At 43.0% G+C, this 21288-nt stretch overlaps 1 protein-coding gene across 4 annotated transcripts in view; it reads right to left on the reverse strand.

The window, feature by feature from the left end:
- The window catches only part of Brinp2 (BMP/retinoic acid inducible neural specific 2), a 100815-nt gene that overhangs the window by 78552 nt on the left and 975 nt on the right, over window positions 1-21288 (reverse strand). Inside the window, exon 2 of one of the 4 annotated variants that reach the window (XM_039090411.2) lies at window positions 19402-19475. The exons of the other annotated variants lie outside the window; for them this stretch is intronic. The gene's annotated coding sequence lies outside the window, so the exon portion shown is untranslated. The remainder of the gene's footprint in view (window positions 1-19401; window positions 19476-21288) is intronic. 4 annotated transcript variants of the gene reach the window in all.

Genomic DNA, 21288 nt, shown 5'->3' on the forward strand with positions numbered 1-21288 from the left:
ACTCCATTTACTTACATAAAAGTGGACCTCCACCTATACACTGAGAAGTGTGGGCTGTCAACTAGAGTCTAGGCCCCTTCCTTCCCTATGCTGTAAGTATCCCCTTTTTATGGAGTTACAAGTCAGAACGTCTTAACTTTAGGAGTTTGGTGAAGATACTGAGGATTCAAGGGTGGGAAGGAATGCGAGGGAGTGAGGTTTTCAGGGGACTCTGGTTATATCTGCTCAGAGCTGAGCAATTATTGGTATAATCATTCCACTGTGAACATGAACTCCACACTCCAAAGTTGTTTCCCATTATCTTCATTACCACGATTGATTGATGCTACTTTAAAGCCTATTCGAAAAAAATATGGTCTTTCACTATAAATCTTTTATTCTTTAATGTGAGGTTAAAAGCATGGTATGTACTTTGGAAAATGTAAGAAGAACGACATACTTAATTTCTATAACCCAGCAAGTAAATTTGATGTTTGTAAATAGGTCTGGTCGCTGAGCTCATGCAGCTTAAAATGAGAGGCTGAAATTTCTCGAAGGTTTGGTATGTTCAGTGTATGCGTCTTGAGTGTACACAGGAGGTAAAAGCCTTGGGAATCATATGCGCAAATTAGGACCACCTAGCATTGAGACTTGAGGATGTATGTAAAGTCATGTTTTGTGAGTGGGAAGCCACTGGAAGCGGCAATGCTTTCCTGAGCAGGACAATGATTTCTGGATTCTGATCAACGGACACTCCCAGAGCCTTACAACATGTAAAGGTGCTGAAGTATACTCTTGGCAGAGGAGGGGGATGGTGAGTTTCAGTGCATTCATTTAAGAAGCTATACTAAGAACAACTAGCATCTATGGGCCAGGCAACCACACGAGGGGCAGAATTATTTAATTTAACCTTTACTATAGCCCTCATGAAAGACACAGTAATTATCTATGCTCTTCACATGAGGTGCTTTGGAGTTACTGAAATGACTCAGCCATGGTTACAGACCCAGTGGAGTTCCGGTCTGAAACCTGGAAATTTGACCTTCGAGTCTGTTCCTCTTAACTGTAGCTTACCGTCTATCTTGGTGCCTGGATCCAAGGGTCATTCTGAGACCCTGAAGTTTGCTTCCCATTCTGTGAAATGGAGGTCTACGAAGGAAGAGGAATTAATGGAAGAGTCCACACTGCCTATAGCTACTTCAAATGAGGCTCCCCATGCTTTTCTTTACCAACTGCCACCAGGGGAGAAAGGAGAGGAGTGAACTAGAGCCTGCCAACCTTGGCAGATGGTATGTAGGCTGTTTTGGAGATGGGAAAAGGGAGATTTTTGCTGGCTGACAAAGAACAAGGGAGAGAGATGGGAGAGAACTGTGACACAAGCAGAAAGAGCTGTACTCGAAATATATGTGGAAGAGAAAAAGAATGAGGGACAGAGACTGTTCTGGGCGACAGATGGGTAAATAGACTTGAAAAGACATTTTCTAAATGTCACATCACTTCAGTCTAGTGAGGAAAAGTGCGTGAGGAGAGACACAACCAGAAAGGAGAGGAACAAGATCCTTTCCGTGGCGTTTTTTTTTCCTTTTTGCAGCTTGTCTATAGAAAGGCTCGATGGCTGTTTCATGGGTGGATTAAGGACCCATACCCAGCTTCCGAAGGGAACCTACACTGTTCATGCCTGTTCGAAGGTAGCCTAGTAAAACACACAGGGGATGGGAACATTCTGAGGAAGCTTCAGCTTTACCAAGTCCTATCCACTGTCAACTGAGTTCCAAAAAAGGGGCTAATAAGCCAGGATGGGATTTCTGCTCATTTGGAACTTATCTGTATAACACCTGTTACCAAGCTCTAAGGACCATTCAAAATCTCATCCGAGAGCACAGTGGTGATGTGATTAGTGTCCTACATAGTATTCTCTTTTCTTTTCCCCCTCACAAGCCTATCTTAAATTATTTATGCACATGACTTAATGTTAAGATGGTTTATTCATGAGTTTGCCTTAGGAGACAAGAGATAGACAACCTGCTTTTGTGAGGGTCTCTCTGGAGGGTGACAGCTGCACAATGTGTTACTACATCAGGCTCTTTCAGGACAAAACATCTCAATGTAGAGAGGCCCCTGTTTAAAATAATGATCAATGTTCCCTGGATCCCAAGTGGAGAAGCATTTATACTGAAGTGACTGCTGGTGGTAAAAAGATCAGAAGATTCCTTCGCATCAGACAGGCAGGTCTGTGTGCAAGAGGACCGATTAGTATCTCTGATTGTTTGGATCCTTAACTAGCCTGAAGGTAGTTTACCATCCTAGAGATAATTTGCCACTGTTGACCATGGTTCTTCTCTGAGAAGAGGATGCCAGCCATATGAATCATTCTGTCACCTTCCTATGACAGTGGAAGCACATGGGCTTGGCCAGAGGAAAGATTTTCTGGAATCAATGCTGGGACACTGGTTACTGACAGAGTTTGTGACCTGAAGGACCTTGTTGATAAACAGGTCTCACATTTCAGTTGACTGACTAGCAAAAAACATTTTTGGTTGCCTCATTCAAGAAAAAAAAGATCTGAATTTTACTTCTGCTCAGCTTCTTGCCTAATAATCTTCCATGATTTCTTTGACTTTGAAGTTAAATCTAGCTAGAACTATGGTTTCATTTAAAGCCACAGAAGCTTCAACTACAATTTAGAAATACATGAAGACATTTGAAATGTTTTGTCACAGTTCAAGAGATCATTTGTGTCTCTCCCTCACATTCCCACGTTTTGCCCTTCTTCATTTCTTCCAGAACTTTCTGGTGCTGCAGATTTCTCTACAGTTACTATGCACTCTGACTTTGGTTGACTTTTTTTTTTAAACACTTTTTTTAAACATTTATTTATTTATTATGTATACATCATACAGCTTTCTGTCTGCATGTATCCCTGCAGGCCAGAAGAGGGCACCAGACCTGATTATAGATGGTTGTAAGCCACCATGTGGTTGCTGGGAATTGAACTCAGGACCTCTGGAAGAGCAGTCAGTGCTCTTAACCTCTGAGCCATCTCTCCAGCCCCAACTTTGGTTGACTTAATTGAAAATTTCAAACCAGCACAACCTAGACGTGAGTACTCTGTAAAAGCATGTGTGAAAAGAGAATGTTTTACTCTAACTTCATAGACTCTAATTTTGCCTTTTGAATAATAACTTTCAGGAAAGATAGGTGGGTCTATTGCTTGTAAACAATGAGTGGATTCTTAACCTACACACAGAATTAAGATGGGAGCTCTCTGAGCAAACACAAATGGAAAATACATTGCATGCTTTAAGCTTTCAAAGAGCTCATAGTGAGAGAGAGGAAGAAAAGTACAGAGGATAAGAGACGGTACATGAGAGAAATAGACATCAAAGACCATCACAGAGCAATCATTAGAGAACACGCACTAATTTTCCACTGTGTGAAAATTCGGACAGTTCCAAACTTCTAGACTTTGTACAAATGTCACTCATTGAGCATCTGACTATAATAAAATCTTGCAGTGCTCTTTTGGGCACTAGTCTTTTCTGTTGTATCGTTGCCATAGAAACTATTAAATAATAACCGCAGCAGCAACAATGAAACCTATGTATTACCTGTTCTTTTTATTGTTTGTCTATGACCATCAGAATATAAGCTTCAATGGAGCATGAATTTTTTTTTTTTTTTTTTTTTTTTTTTTTTTGGAGCTGGGGACCGAACCCAGGGCCTTGCGCTTCCTAGGTAAGCGCTCTACCACTGAGCTAAATCCCCAGCCCCATGGAGCATGAATTTTATGTTCATTTACTTTATCCATATCTATTTTTCTAGCTCCTAGAACCTCAAAGGAACTCAGTATGTGTTTTGAACTAGGAATTGAACAATATAGAATGAATATAGAAACAGAAGTGAAGAAGTCATGGTACTTGCTGTAAGGCACTCAGAAAAATGATACTAAGATCCACAATTACCACAAGGAACATAGTTGTTATTACTCAAACACTTAAGGGCCAACCATTGGGCTGCATTTGTTCCACCATCTAACAATATCCCTCAGAGGAAGAGGTATGTCCACGTTATTAATGAGAAAATGGAAACAGAATGCTAGTACTTTGTTGGAACTATAACCTAAGATTCTTTTACTCCATGATCCACAGACAGGTGTTTAATCATTTTAATTATTTAACCAAAAATATATGAAAGTAACAAAATGATTCTGCTAACCCCTAAGTATTCATAACTCTGCTCGAATCAACTGCTTGAATCCATGGCTAGCCCAGGACCCAGAGTCCACAGTCTTCATCACTTATAATGACCAGTTCTGGGGGAAGAGAAAAATTGAACTTTTATGAGTAGAAAGAAGATAATGCCATGCATGGGAGAGATTCAGGAGCTCCTATGAGGCTGAAGTCTCTTTTTCCTTTATGTAAGCTGATGCTTTGGGTTTCACATGAAGCCCAGAGGAATGAAGGGCTCCATTCTCACTGTGTTTGACCCTGAGTTCAGCATGTGTAGTGGAGGTTTTATCCAAAAGGAAGCAGCATGAGAACCCATGTTGGTAAGTGTGCCTGTTTAGTTTGAGACTGAAGAATTTTCTACATGATTTCCTTAATGCCAGGGGGCGTGAGGCCTAGAGAACAAGTTCACGGTGGGAGACAAAGTAGCCAAGACAAGATCAGGTTGGCTTTAGGAGCTGATAGCTGGTGGTGGGTCAACTAACAGGATGTGCCATAAACATTTTCTATTAAAGTGTGGATTCAACATCCTAGAGGGTGAAATTGTTGACAAAGAGGAACCACATGATTTGGGTACAACCAGGGCATGCTGAGAAGGCTGATTTCCAAAAAGACTCAGGTATAACTGTTGAAACCTTTCTCTTGAGCCCCATCATTGGAAAGTCGTATCTATTTTCCATGCAGAAATACCTCCTGAGGGGATAGAGAATGAGGTAGGTAACAAGGCCAGGTTACTGTGGCTTTTATCAAGGTGTCAGCAGGATGAACAGATTGTCAACCCAGTTTGGGATTTCATAGGCACAAGATTCTGTACCTAATTGCTACCCATGAATCATCCTTGTCAGGTTGTTTTACTAAGCATATCTTGTGTTTAAGTGCAGCAAAATCTTTTGGAAGTATCTATGGTCATTGTAATAAATTCTCTGATGAATGAAGGGCAATAATCATAGGTCCTCAACTACAGAAGTCTGTCCAGAAACATTGAAGCATCATGGTTCCTGGACAGGTTATGTCTAGCAGGACTTGAAACTCCTTACTGCCCATAATTTCCAAGACCTTGCTCCCAGAAGAGCTGCCAGGTAAAGCCATTAACAGGGTAGGATTTCCAGAGACTCCCATGTTCATGTCCCACTATGCCATTTGGTAACTCCATGATCATTAGCATATTATTAACCTTTCAGTGTCTTAGTTCCCTCTCAGTGAAATGGGAATAATAAAAGAATCTGACTCACAAGACTATCCTGAGAATAAACTGAATTAATACATAATTAAAAAGAGAGAATGGTGCCTGTAAATATCAAATGCTTAACAAACGATGGCTGCTTTCACAAACATTTCTCCAGATTGTAGGCTATCCTCCATGGCTAGTGAATCTCCAACTCCACACTCCTGCCCTCTCCCTCCTTGAAGTAATTGGAGCATACAGCTGAGTTGCATCGCCACTCTCGTCCTGTAGAAGGGCCCTAGTCCCATTGGGCAATACCCTCCATATTAAATGCCTCAATGTTTAAGAGGTGCTTGATGATAAAATAAAGTTTTGATAGATACATGCACATATATGTGTATAAAACACTTAAACATGTCTCTTTCTCATGGACAGTAAACCTCTGAGTATGTCTAAGAGATGGTTGTTAGGGACACAATGATGTTCCTCTAACTTTTCTAACCATCGAACCCTTCTTCCCCTTATATGACACCTATTAACCAACCAAGGAGCGCTCATACTCTACTAGCCCGAATTTAGGTAAAATTTTATTCAGCTAATCTAAAACGGTGCATGCGCATGCTAAAACACGGCTTTCGGATGTAGATCTCTCCTGAGAGACACAGCCAGAATACAGCAAATACAGAGGCGAATGCCAGCAGCAAACCACTGAACTGAGAATAGGTCCCCCGTTGAAGGAATCAGAGAAAGAACTGGAAGAGCTTGAAGGGGCTCGAGACCCCAAAAGTACAACAATGTCAAGCAACCAGAGCTTCCAGGGACTAAGCCACTACCTAAAGACTATACATGGACTGACCCTGGACTCTGACCCCATAGGTAGCAATGAATATCCTAGTAAGAGCACCAGTGGAAGGGGAAGCCCTGGGTCCTGCTAAGACTGAACCCCCAGTGAACTAGTCTATGGGGGGAGGGCGGCAATGGGGGGAGGGTTGGGAGGGGAACACCCATAAGGAAGGGGAGGGGGGAGGGGGATGTTTGCCTGGAAACCGGGAAAGGGAATAACACTCGAAATGTATATAAGAAATACTCAAGTTAATAAAAAAAAAAAAAAACACGGCTTTCTGCATTTCACACAAGACCTATGAAATCAGAGTCCTTGGAGAAGGGGCTGAAGATGATGCATTTTAATAAGCTCCCTGGGTGCACATTAAAATTTGAGAGCCACTGACTTACAGGGAAAAAATAAACTTCCAAAATTTTACACTTTTACAAATTTGAAGTTCTGAATATTGAATGTTATCCTCGGTAGGAAGGGCACTCGGTGAACTTCAGCAACCCATACTTTCCTGAAAATGGGGTGGTGGGGTAAATAGATCTGTGCCGGTTTTGTTATGGACTGCTAATTTTGTAAATAAAAGACATCTTCCCCGGTGGTTGATATTGTGCCAGGAGGAAGGGGCTAAGCTGATAGACAGACCTCAGCTCCTGCCTTTGGAAGGCTGAATCTATGATTAAGGAGGGAGGCAGTGCACTGCCTAGCCCCTCCCCTTCACCTTCATGGTCAGGTTCACCAGGGAACAGGAGACTTATACTAGGAGGCAAAAATGCATCAGGGAAAATTCCTCTTCTACTTGGTCTAGTCACCAATGAGCCATCAAGATATTGGCTTTCTTTGTTTTATGATATCCTGAGGAGGAAGAAAAAGTGCAGTGGGGGACCAGAGTAAAGAAAGAGTCACACAAAGCAAAGGATAAGAAAGAAGAATAAAAGGAGAGAAAACTTAATAACTAATGAAAGAAAAACCGACTCTGCTGACTGTTCAAGTTAGGTGAGAAATAACAGGATTAGAATGTCAAGCTGCTGGGTCCTGAAAACCTGACCATAAACCTCTGAGCTCTTTGACTTTTTTCCTGTACTCACTAATTAAATCATGTCTTGATATATATAAAATGAAATAAAATAAAAGCTTTTGAGTCCAGAAGATTGCACACCATCAGCCCACAAAGAGCCTGGGCTTCTGACTGAGGAGTTATGCAGAACTGTTTACAGGCGGATCTCAAAGCACATTTTGAATGCCGTATAAAAGCCAAACACTGGGCCTATGCCCAACATGAGAAGTGACCAGGAAAAGCTCTCCAACACAAATCAGGAGTTCTAAGCGTTTTCACATCTCTTTTGTCATTTCCACCCCCTTTCTGGCTAATACCTTTTGGAACTGTTTAAAGTCTGTCACATAAAGCTTGCTCTGGGAAGTAGCTTCCTCTTCCTTCTTACTCAGCCTATGAAAACACAATGCCTGTGTTTTACTCTTGGTAGATGGTGTTTTTATGTCAAATATCTGACTTAAGCCGTTGAGGACACTGTGAGTCCATTTTCTGTGTCCCTCCTCGCTCTTATGCAGGGCAGGTTTGCCATAAACGAAGAATTTAACTGATGAAAACCCCAGCAGATATTTCTGGCCCTGTGTTCCTCTGTTGTTTGCCTGAGCAAAATCTATCATTACTCTATACGCATATGGCATGTGTCAACTGTTTTAAAATTAGCCAATTTTCCTAAGCATAAAAATGGAGTTTTGTCATATCACATGAACCATATATCACAAAAACAAACCAGGTTTTGTTATGGCTTTTTCTCCCCCTTTCCGAAATGCATTAAGTCTTTTCTAAGTCACTGCCAAATCCATTTCACTCACTGCATTTGTGAGATACATTTAAAGAAACCAAGCAGAGGGGGAGAGAAAAACTCATACAATGCCTTCATCTGGAAGGAAATCCAGTTCATTACCAAACCAACCACGCCTAGGAGGCCGGACGGCTGGTGAATCTTCTAAGTGATCAATAAATATGACATTTGCATGCCGCTTGCACTGGAAGCTTAAGATAGGGAGAAGACAATAAAAATAAAAGTAAGATTAGGAGCAGAACTGTCACAGAATGGGCATTCTTCAAACACTAGACATTATAGGTGATAATTCTGCAATATTTCATGCACCAAGCAATCCTGGGTTATGAATTTTGTTATATCCATTTTATAGTTGTGTGCCCTGAGGCTTGAGCAGTAAAGCAACTGGGCAAGATCACATGATCAGCCCAGAACAGAGTCTGCCAAAGATCTGTGTAGGATGCGCTGGTTTTTGCTACTTTATGGGTTCTTCTTTTTTACACCCTTTATCGCCTCAATTTTACCCCCATCACTAGATAAAAAAGACTGATAGAGGGGAGAGAGCTAAAGATCCCTGAATATAACTTCTTTTGTTCTTCTTTGAGCATGACTACTAATAAACCATAATCAATGCCCTCCCCACCAACTGCCAACCGCCAACTGCCAACCGCCAACTGCCAATCGCCAACCACCAACCATGGCGCTAGCATTTATATAACCTCTGAAAAGTTCCCAGAATTCCAAATGGCACACAATCACAGAAACTATCTTCAGTTGGCAAAACCACGTCTGTGCTAGAGCATGAGGCAAATCACAGTCAGCTGCTGAGAAGAGTCCAAAGCAGCCCCATATCCCTACCCGGGGGGATTAGAATGAAAACATATTCTTATCACTACAGATCTGCACTCTGATTAGTAGTGTCTGAACCTCTTCCCTCAGTGACTAAGGTCTTTCCCACAAGTGAATGAAAACCCATTGAGCATCTAGTTTTTGCTGTGGAGACACAAGGAGCTAGCTGTGTCAGTTCTTGCATCCCAGTTTTCGTCTCCTGGCGGGGGTTATATATATAGGCGTCTTCTTTAATGATCGTGGGTTGGAGGACTCTGTTAGGTGATTCTATGTAAGCTCCTATACAATGCTTTCAAATGTTGCTAGGAGTGGCTGTTATCCAGGCAACTGTCTGTTCTGTACAGTTTGAGGGGCCTGCAATCTTTCTGAAAAGGAAAAAAAATGGGTCTTTCACATGGGTTAAAAATCTGTGAATTTCTCTTTTGAAATGCTTCAATGTTAATTGGACACATTAAATCGTTATTAGTCATTAATACTTCAGCACAAATGAGTTGATCAGGTTACTGAGATGTGTGAAGGGGCCTTAGGGAAACTGTCGTCTTGATGGAGGTGGTAGGGAGTTGCCAAGAAGGGCAGTCTCCAGGCTTGCAAGGGGCTGAGAGGAATGCTGGCTGTCAGGCACAAAGGAGCACGGCTCCGTTAGGCCGAGAAGGGCCAGGGCCTAATCAGCTTAGTTCTGGACGAATGTAGCCAACTTTTCCCACTCCTGTATACGCACGCACACGCACACATGTGCCAGGCTGTGCCTTCTGAACTTGCCGGAAGTGTGCTTCATGGAAGGCTTTTAGGAAAGGCCAGCCATCTCTAGGCAACAACCTTCCTGGCTTAGGAGGCCTTTTGCCTCTAGGGGTCTCCAGAGCCCGGAGGCTTCAGGAGGATGCTGGCCTTACTCTGTGATTTCTGAGTCTCAAATCCCAAAGGGCAAAGACTGAGGAAGAGGCACAGTGTTACAGGGAGCCTCTGGGGACCTATCACCCACAGGAACGCTGCTCATCACCTGTGCCTGCTCCTTGTCTGACAACATATTTATAGTATGCTAAGTGGCCACATACAGTAAAGGGGAAGCAGAGAAATGAGCGGCCCCTGCAGTAATTGTGCACCATGTAGGCGTTTCTATTCCTCAAGGGGATTACAAGGACTTCTCTGGTACCCCGACCCTACACTATTCCAGTAACTCAATTGCCACCTCCAGCTCAGGATGCTGTGCCCTGCACGCAGCCCCCAAGTGAGGAATGGAGGTGGATACCTTCAAATCACTGCTGCCACGAGGGCCTAGCCTCTAATAAACAAGCTGCCCCCAAACTAGAGGGTCAGGAAGAGAAGTGTCAAGGAAGCAAATCCACAGCACAGTTCTGAGAGGATAGGAATGCTTTGTGAAAGCAAAGAGATGAGGTAAAAATCTCACAGCCAAAGCATATTGATCTCCAGAAAGAAACTATGAGATAGGTTGAAAAATATTACTTCTATCTGTTGTAGAAGTCTTAGGGGCTAGTGATCAAAGTCAGACTCTCTTAATTCATTCTAACCACTGTTAATCTCAACACTGCCAGACTTGGTGGGGGATACCTTTCATCTCAGCACTTGGGGAGGAAGACTTGGGAGGATCTCTTTGAGATGCAGCCTGGTCTACATAACAAATTCCAGGCCACGCCAGACAGAAAGACACACCAAAGGCCCTGTCTAAAAGCAAGCAAACAAAAATTCCCGGTACTATTTTTCCTCAAGTGCAGAGATCTCAGATGAGTGTCAAGCAACTGTCATCACTCCATTCTTCTCGTTTTATTGAGTACAGTGAGAGGGAGAGGCACTTTCTTCATGTGGGGGATGTGGGGTGGTCGAATTGAAGGAGACTGCACACGTAAGCACAGTCAGTGTCTGGTACAGCTCCTGGCACACAGCAGGTGTTTATTCATAGACATTGAATTTCATGCAATTTCAATCATTGAGAATAAGAGAGAGCAGTAATTTTTCCTAGTCTCACTGAATGTCACAGATGTGTCTGTGTTGGCAAAGGTCTTACATTTTATGATCAATTTTAATATATCACTTATTTTTGTTAATGGCAAGTCTTGCTTTCGGAAGGATTTCTATAGTACATGCTTTTCAGTGTGTTTCGAGGAGCCTTTACTGCTCCAAAGAGGTGCCTTGGGCAGAACCCTTGGCTGAGAAGAAAATTGTGGGATGAATCAGCTCCAGGCACCTAGGCCTGCTCCAAGGAGAGCCTTCCATATGTACTGGCTGGGTGTATTCGAATTCTAGATGAAGATTTATTAATGAAAGTCCTCTGCTTTTCTAAAAGGTTAAAAATCTTGTAGAGTTCAGGAAACCTTCCTCCAAGCCTGAGGATACTCATCTCCATTTTTGTTTTGAAAGCCTTGCTCCTTTAGAAAAAAAAAAAAAAGGAACATACCTGTGTTCAGAAAGGACACTTGAAATACTCGGTGTACGTACGAAGTGAATGGGTCATGTAATGCCTTGCACTGAAGACTCTTCAGGGCTCTGTTTCTGTTCTGGTTTGTTTTGCCTGCTTTTGTATTCCCTGTGTTCTCATTTGGGCTGTCTTTTTACCATCTATCAGCCCTGGTGGCCTGCTCCTGCTCCTAGGAATCCCTTCAGATTCCTACTTTAAGAAACACCAGTCAGCTATTTGAAGAACTCCTCTTACCTTGACCACTGAGCTACTCCCCCCTCCACCTCCCACCCCGGACACAAACTAGGAGAAAGATGCATCACAACATCTAATGCTTAAGCAAAGGGCTTTTTGCAGCTGATAGATTTAGGGTCGTGTGAACTCTGGCTCATCCAAGCCTGGTAAACCTTGAATAGCTTATTTAATCACTAGGAATTTCCATTTCCTTATTCATAAATAGAAATACCCCATTAGGAGGTTTGTGTCGCACAATCTGTGGGGAAAATACCTGGAAAGCATTATAGAAACCTGGCAGTTGGTAATGGTTCTTAGGAAATACCTGATTCATTTTCCCCCAGCCGAGGGAGTTAAAGGTGGTACCGAGTCTCATTTGCTATGCCTGGGTTGCAGCTTTGATCTCTTTGCTGGTCAGCATTTCCCAAGCGTTCATCTTTGGAGACACAAAAACAGCAGCTACCATTTTCTGACTACCTATTCGTGAGGCAAGTGCTTCATGGATATTACACAATCATTGTCTCTAATCTGCTATCATTCCCATATTTTAGGTGGCAGTACCATAGCTCATGAATGTTCTGTAACCTAGTTGATGTCAGTAACCAACTGACTGGAGCTGCTCTGACTAGGCACTTGGTCTTTCCTCTCCTGATGGCTCAGAGCCTCCCAGGGTGTAAGTCAGAAATTCTTGTGCAGTCATTAGAACCCGAGGCTAGGTCCTTTGAACCTACTTTCCTTGGTTTTAGTCTCTAAAAATAAGAATGGCACTCCCTTCATGAGGTAAGGATGAAAATTAAGTGAGATATTACAACAAAAACGAGCCTAGTACAAGTTCTACTCACTTTAAGCTGTAGCTTAAATATTTATGAGCTTGTTCCATTTAGGTTTTCCCTGCTCTTCAAATCATTTCTTTAACTTTTTATTATAAAAATACTCACAGAGGACAAACAAATGGATAGATGGGCGTGTGGATGTCTGTGGAGACTGGCAATGACAAGGCTGCCACCTGGTAGCATCTCGTAAGCTTTCCCCTCTGGATGAGCCTCCAGGATCCGACTGAGTCCCTTTCTTCCTCTAGTCCAGTTCATTTTTCACCTTGTTCCCATTTGCTCATACTCCTGGGTTGTCTCCAACCTTTGCTGAGCCTGTTGCCCCACTAAGGTTCTGAATGACACTTCTTCACAGGAAAAAAGGAAAATAAAAGTGGTTTGGCAAAGTCATGGTGTGTCCGCGCCCATGTGCGTGTGTTTTCACGCGTCATCTCTTTCTATCCTTGGCAAGAACAGCAAGCTGGATGCTTTATGAGATGTCTTCGTCACCTCAAAGAACTGGACGATCAAACAGGCGGGGGGGGGGGAGGGGAAGCTTGGCAGCATCGGGACTAGTCACTATTCCCCTAGATTTTGTAGAATGAATGTGATACCCTTTGGACCATATCAACAGAAGCCTCAGTTACCCTGGTTTCCTCCTTGAATGCCCAGACTCCTCCTTATTCTCAATCCAGATGCACCACTTCCTTTCTCAGGACAAGTTCCCTCAACTTAAATATAACCTCCAGTAAAAGTTCTTCCCTGAACACTGTCTAGTCAGGCGCTCCTACACCATCCTGTTTTTCTCTGTTTCATTATCACTTCCTAAAATTGTCTCATTTGATTACTGGCCTGTGAGGCTATTTTTTTTTGAAGACCATAATAAAGCTTATGGACTCTAGACCTAAACTTTGTGGAATACCAACTCCCCAACATTATAGCTGAGTGACTTTGGACTAGTTTCCCTTCCTTGACCCACTTTCTGTTAAACATGTTTAATATATATTGAATTTACATTTAATATATTATTTGCATTTGATATATAAAAATAAATCATTTAATGTATGTTAAATACAGTTCTTTATAAATATATTTTATATATTTATTAAATATATATTATCATATTAAATATACATTACATATACTTACATATCAAATTTACAAATATAAAGTATTTAAACATTTTTATTTATGAGTGAGTATGTGCTTGTATTTGCACATGTGTCACATGTGTGCAGATATTCATAGTGGCCAGAATAGGGTATTAGACCCCTGGACCTAGAATTACAAGTAGTTTTGAGCTGTCCAGCCAGGGTGCTGGGAACTGAGTTCAGGACTTCTGGAAGAGCAGCATGCACTCTTAACCACTGAGCCGTCTCTCCAGCCATAGGTTTTTTATGTCTCTGAAGTTCCGATTTATCTTATGTAAGATAGAAAGGATGAACTTTGTGAATAGAATCACTGTGATAAGTGAATGAGTTGATTTCACTAAAGGGCCTGACACATAAATGCTACGAAAATGTCAGCCATTATCAACAATGTCCCTATGAATCATAGAGCCACATGTTCCCCAGAATGGAAGAACCCAGAGGACAAGGCTTTGGTGTCTGTTAGCCTCTGCTTAATCTCTTGTGCTGGAGGATAGGGCTCACATTCCAATAATATGCTCCCTGTATTGAATACCTCTGAAGAACGGTGTCTTAGAATCCCAATGTCAACACCACGGCCCAAGCTACATAAACGAATCATTACATTGTGGTGAATAGAGTGAGAGAGATTTGAGCAAGACGTGTAGGAGTACAGAGGAGGAGGCAATTAATTCTGTCCCAGAGTCTCAGAGACGCCTACACAGAGGAGATAATGTTTACAGTCTTGAGGCTCAGGAACCCCCAGGAAGCAGAGAGTAGGACAGCAGAGGGCACTGTCAGAAACACCATGGCCCAGCTAAGAGCCAGGGTGCTGGGTGCTTCACTGCAGGCTGCAGTGGGAAAGGGAGAAAGGAGGAGAGGCACACAGAGAGACTGTTGGACCAGCTAACGAAGGAGCTCTGTTTGTCAGGCTAAGAAATTTGGATTTCATTCTGACGCTTGTGGGGAGCCACAGGAGAACTGCAACAAGAGGAGAGGCATAATCAAATTTACCATTTTGAAAGATCACTCTGGCTGCCCTGGCTAGCCCTGGAGGCAAGAAACAGAACAAATGCAGGAAGGTTCAGGCAAAAAGGGATGGGTCTGACTTCAGAGAGTGGCAAGAGTGACCAGGAATGCAGGTTTCCAAAAGTTACCAGAGGCATACCTTTTTTTTTGCAGAGTTGCTGATTGATTGCATGAGGGTGGGGAACAGTAAGAGAGAGAAAGTAAGAGACCAGTATAATTCACCTGTTTGTTTCATGTGTGTGTGTTTTGAAGGCATACATGTATGTGGTGCATACCTGAGAGTGTGTGGGTCTGCAGGCCTATTTGTTCACACACAGAGGCCAGAATGGGATATCTGGTATCTTCCTGCATTGCTCTCAGCCTTATTAAGATAGGGTTTCTCACTCAACCAGAAGCTTGTCACTTCAGATGAGCTGCCTGGTTAGTGAGCCCTTCAGATCTGCATATCTCTATTCCCCCAATACTGCATTTACAGACACATGCAGCTATTCTGCATTGGTTTTAGCTGTCTGTTTTTCACATGGGTCCTGGGGATTTGAACTCAAGTCCTCAAGTCTCCAAATCGAGCTCTCTTCCCCAACAAGGTTTTTGTTGTTGTTGTTGGTGGTGGTAGTGGTTTGTTTGATTTTTAAAACAGACTCTTGCTAGCAGTCTTGGTTGGCCTGGAGCTCACTGTGTAGAAGATGTTGGCCTTGAATTTTCATTGACCCTTCTGCCTTCCCCTCCCATGCCAAGATTACCTATGTGTTCCATTAAGTCCAGCTGCACAATTCTTTATCATGTCCCTGGAGATCTGATGGTGTCATTTGCTGAAGCAGGTATTTGAGGAGTAAACTAACTGCAAGCCTAGTTTGGGACACCAAAACTGTTCGTGTATCAAACTGGAGATCTTTATGAGGAAATGGGCATAGCGTTTGCTCAGTGTCTTCAATGAACTGAAGTGACGTTTGCTACTCTATTTCACATTAAGAACAACGTCCTAAGAGAGGGTTTTGTCCCCGCTGAGACAAGGCTCTGAGAGGTAATAATGCCTCTTTCACACAATTCATATTTTAAAACTGCAAGCAAGACTGAATAGAGACCATATAAAGAGAAGGATTAGAAAATATAATCATAAAAGTAATCTGAAGGTGGATCATGGAAGACATAGCAAGGAGATAATAATTGCTCCCCAGGGGTGTTGTGTGAATCAAGCGAAATAGAGCTTGGGAGAGCATTTTTGCAAACGATAGAGGGCTAAGAAAATATGAGAAAAGTTCTAGGCATGTCCAAAGCTTATCTCAATGATGAACAATACTAGCATAGTTATGATGAAGGGGTAATAGTATTTCAACCTATAATTAACAAATGTGATCTTTGCCTCTTCCCATTTTAATTGATAGTTTGATAAATAATCTTGAAAATACAGTGGTAGATCTTCTTTCTCCCCATCAGACTAAAACATGTCTGGTTTGAGAAATGAAAAAGTCACAGAAGGGGAGGTCATATAGTGGCAGAGATAACAAAGGAAGGACTTCAGAGATTAAGCACTGTTGGTGATATGTTCTTGTTTTGGAGAAAGATCCTGAAGACGACTTAGTTATTTTTACTATTACACCCCCTCCCCTGGAAAAAATAAAAAACAGGCTAAACCAAGAGGCCTCTCACAAACTCACTCTGGGCATGTGAGCTGAGCACTATATTGATTTACAAAAGCTTCTGGTGGGCTGAGTCACAGTTAGCTAGGTCCTCCCTCAAATAAATATAGGCCATGGAAGCTATTTGTGTTCCTTGCTTTTAAATTTCAGAAGTACACGCCCAAAGGCTCCCTCTGGGCTGCTCTGACCTCTCCCTCCAGTTCTCTTCCTTTTCATGTCTCTGGCTCCTCCTGTCTCAAGCTCTGCCCTTTCTCCCCATTAACCTGCTACTTCTCTGCAGGGCCTGGCCAGCACTGTCTAAAAGAAATGCAGTGTCTGCCACAGATGGAAATCTAACTTCTGGTCCATATATCAAAAGCTAGGAAGAAATGAACAAAACTAACTGGATTTTATTTAACCCAGCATATCTGAAATATTACATCATTTAAATCTAAGATTAGTGTAAAAGGTAGTGTATTTTACATTGCTTGTCTTTGTGTGTGTGTGTGTGTGTGTGTGTGTGTGTGTGTGTGTTCTTAGAAATGGGGTCTCTTATATTCCATGCAGGCCTCCCATTCTCTCTACAGCCGAGGATGACCTTGAACTTTCGATCCTCCTCCCTCCATTTCCTGAGTACTAGGATTAACAGGTGTGTGTCACCATGCCCAGTTCCTATGGTACTAGAGATGAAACCCAGGGCTTTGAGCATGCTAGGCAATGACTATATCCATTGAGCCACATCTCTATAGTTTCTTATATGGCTTTTGAAAAAGTAACTCTTTTCAACCCAAGTTGCATTTCACAGTCCCAGCACAAATTTCAAGAGTGCCTGAGCTACCTATGGATGAACTTCTTGGGTGGATTTTTGCCTGCAATGGCGCCTCATCTTACCCAGTCCAGCAACCCAGGTATTTTAGCATTGCAAGTGAGTTTCAGAAAAAGAAATAATGGGACTGGACCAGTCACTGATGATGCATGTTATGGTGATGCTGTTCTACTTTCCTTCACAGATCAGAGTGATAATTTAAAGAGGACCAGCCCGCATCAGTATGTTAGAGAAGGCTAGCCCACTGCAGCCATCCTAACTTAGCCTTCTGACACTTTCTTCCCAAACAGAGCAGGGTTTCCTCCAAAATTATGAACTACACATCATGTGCCTGTGGCTCTGGCTCAACCCTCAACATGGCAGTGTACATTTCTGAGAAGTAAAGAGAGAAGATATGTTATGCACAGCTCAGCTAATGGTCATTAGCATTGGGGTGCTATTAGAAACAAGAGTGACAGGTAGAGTTACGGTAGGATCTTCAAGAGAGCATTAATGTCTCTTTAGATCTGGTTTGAGATTACATTCCTGGGCTAAAGTACAAAGAGAGATTGAGCTCCCAGGGAACTTCCTCCAGACCTCAGAGAAGTTATGGTGTGAACTGTGGCAAGTCATTCTCCTCTCATGCCCAATGGGAGCTTTCCGTATAGGAATGGAGTCATTCACACAGTGGCATGCAGCCTGCTTGATGCTTCAAACCAACTGAAGACCAAGATCGCTGAGCAGCTAGTCCTCTCATAGGCTTATGCTGTTCATGATCTTCTCTGGGAGAGAGGTCTACTCCTAGAATATGTGTGTGTGTGTGTGTGTGTGTGTGTGTGTGTGTGTGTGTGTGTGTGTGTGTGTATGTGTGTTTTGCTGGCTGGAGCCTTCTCCTGTTTGACAGCAGCAGCCTTTAGACTACCCTGGGTTCTACCCAGGCTGACACCATGCCTCTCCCTTCTTTGCTATGCCGAACAATCACAGTACCTCATGGTACAGCTGCGGGCAGCACCACTCCCCACCCCCTCCTGCTTTTTTGTGGTCTCCTCCTTTGTGACTGCAACAGCGTATGTTTTATTAAAAGGGAAAGAGAAGAGGAGACAAGAGGTTATATACATGGGCATGCTCAAGAATCTTAAGATTGAAAAATCTTCTGCTCAATGCTAAATGCCTAAGGGCTTTGGCATTTTGCCGGCTCCAAGTAAACCCCAAGAGGAACATTTGGGTGGAGAAACAGGAAATGGAGGAAATCAAAGCTCTCTCTTAAAGGATTCGGATCCTAAAATATGAGAAGTCTCTTCTCGTGTTCTTTTGAAATTTGCCTGCCTTCCCCAACATCCTCATTCAAATTTTTTGGATATGAAGTTGATGTGCTCTCTGACCTTGAGTAAAGCTTTTCCCACTGTATGTGGATTAGACCTGGGAGTGATGGAAGGCCAGGTAACATTTTTACTGCCTAACGATATGCCCAGTATTTCACAGTCCTGTCCTGGTCCTAGATCAACTTCTGCTAGACCATTCATGTTTAATACAATTAACCCAGATACATAGGATTTCCAGGTTGCAAGAGAGGTGGCCCCAAAGACCCATGCAGACCATACTGCTTTTAGCTTCTCCCTGTGCTACAGTGAGGGGTTTGATCAATGAGAACCCTTTATCCCCTCTCTGCCTACCCAAAATATTCCACTCTAACTCTCATAGCTCAATTCTATTTCTCCCTTTGTGGAATACTGATAGCTCTTATTATTAGTGCAGATCAATGGGTGATTAATAAGATCAGCCTTTTGACTTCTCTTGTATTGAACTTCTGTTGAGAACTTACATCATCACTTACCTTGGCCTGGGCATAGGCCTATTTTCCCGAGTAGACTACAAAATCATGAGGGCAAAGTTTCCTAAGGCTTTTTATCCTTCTCTACCCTGACATACTGCCAGATGAGGACCCTTACGGCCTTCTAACCTTGTAAAGTATAAAGCAACCAAGTCAGATCACAAACACTGAGATGAAACCATGCCTGAGAAGAAGCCCATGGGACTGAAGTTATTTAAGAAACAGTAAGATCCAGGCCCCACTCCATGAGTTTTCCTATTGCTGTGTGTCCCGTGTAAGACAGATCTTCTCCTAGGGTGCTCTGTACTCCCCATTCCGACAAGACGACTGGAATCATTCCGGCTCTATATCTTAGGGTAACCAAAGACATAGGAGACGATAAGCCATTTGAGGATTGTGTTGACGGCCTCTGTAAATGTTGCCAGCTTTTAAAATTATATGCAAGGGCGTATTAGAGGGAAGAATGGAACTTCAGAAGTAACACTACACTGTGCTTGCCTCAACACTAGCTAGGAACCTGAAATTCCAGCCAGCAGAAAGTGCCCACACATTATCTCCAGTGCCTTCAGATTGCCTCTTGTTTGTGAGTGCAGAGGGATTTTGGAGCACCCTCTCAGAGGGATAGGTCCAAGGTGGTGCTCCCCAGGTATGAACCTGTACCTTGGGGAAGGGGATCAGCAGGAGTTGATGACGCAGGGATGTTCTGTGCCCTCTGGCTTTGCTCAGTAAACAACCTGTCAGGAGGCCAGAAAGGAACACTCAGAATGGGATCTTGAGATCCAAGAAGAGATGTTCCCCATTCCCCAAACCAGGCCAACACAAGAAGAAAGGCTCCTTCTGTCCTCCCCAACACTCCCCTCCTCTGTCTTTCTTATTTTCACACTGTAGCACATACCACTCCATTCTGGGAAAGGAAAGGCAACTCCATTTTTTTTATAAGGAGAAAGAAGAGTCAAGAATGCTCCTGGCTTCCCTATGGCTGCAGCCCAACTGTCAAACCCCTTAAAACCAGCTGTTTTCCAGAAGCAAAGGTTCTGGTCTGATGTTTGCTCTCTTACCCTCAAACACAGTATCCTTGCTCGGCATCTTTTCAAATCCTGTCTTTTCTGACAGAAGCAAAAAGCATGCATCTTTTCCCAGAGTGGATAGCAGCTATGGTACTGGTAAGAGAGATCACTGTGGCAGCATTGCTTGGTCATGCTCTCCGAGCTACATAGCAACTCATTCCAGGTGAGAAGGAACTCTAGAGGGCCATGTCATAAACAAAAAAACATGCATACAACTGTGCAAAATCAAGAGGGAAAAACACATAGACTCCAGCATCACTTTAGCTGTTGCCTGATGTCATCAGACTGCCCCCCAGGGGATCTAGTAGAATCCTATAGCTGCCTGGTTAATACTGGCATCGCATATCTTCCAAGAGCCTGGACAGGGGGTGAGGAAAGGAAAGGAATCAACATGCATGTGTCTAGAGAAGACCTGGGACAAAATACTTGACTCATAGCATACGTTTAATTCACCTTATTGGCCTATGCTAAAATATCACTGGCCCTTTTGGATAAGGTTCGGGTTTTATTTTATAATTGATATTCTCTTAGCACATTTGTTCCTACTCAGGGCAACCTGCTCCCAGGACAGGGGAAAGCATACATATGGTTCTTTCCAGAAAGGTCTGCTCAATCACATTACAGTGCATCCAGTTGATTGTTAGTTAATATTTGGCTTAAGTCTATGTACCCTGGATAAATATGTACTGTGCAGAAAGACTGCTTGGTAAAGAGAGAACTCCTCTGGGCTAAAATAGCAGTGCACAAGTTCATCCTCCTACTGGGCAGGGACACTCCAGGCATCATGGCCCGAGAAGGTCTAGGCAGAGATGCTTAGTGTTTCTGTGAGCAGCCAGTTTCAGCTTTCTTCGTACAGCTGTGAAAACACACACACACACACACACACACACACACACACACACACACACACACGCCTGTGTATGAACAGGGAAACAATCTAACAATCTGATGGTCTCAGCAGACCCTTCCCTTCGGCACAGCAATATCCCCCCCACCCCCTGTAGTGTCTCCAGTGCACTACCAGGTTTGACTCAATCGATTGGGGTTTCTGTTCTATCACCCAAAGGAGACTACGGGATTCACTCCGAGGAATTATTTTGGTCCCTCATTATATGTTCATAGAAGAAATAAACTGGCCTCTAAAGCATGCTACAGGGCTTTATGACCATGTGAATACAGCTGTATTGCACAATACAATGTTAGGTCTTTAGGGTCCTCCCCAAACACAGTGAACCTTGTGCAGCTCTGTCCAGCATCAGCTAGGCAAGCAAAGGTCCTTGTCATCCTCTGCAATTATGGAGCCCGAATGAATTTTCCAAAGCTAATGGGAGTTGCACTAACTTTAAGGACTTAAACCAGGCAAAAAACAATATGGGTCAGGCAGAGTGCCCAAGCTCTGTGACAGCCATGCGACACCAGGAGGCAATTCCAGACTCAGCTCAAACGCAAAGTCCACTGTTAAGCTCCACCTGACAGAAAC

This window comes from Rattus norvegicus, chromosome 13 (assembly GCF_036323735.1).
Source record: "Rattus norvegicus strain BN/NHsdMcwi chromosome 13, GRCr8, whole genome shotgun sequence".
Taxonomy (NCBI): domain Eukaryota; kingdom Metazoa; phylum Chordata; class Mammalia; order Rodentia; family Muridae; genus Rattus; species Rattus norvegicus.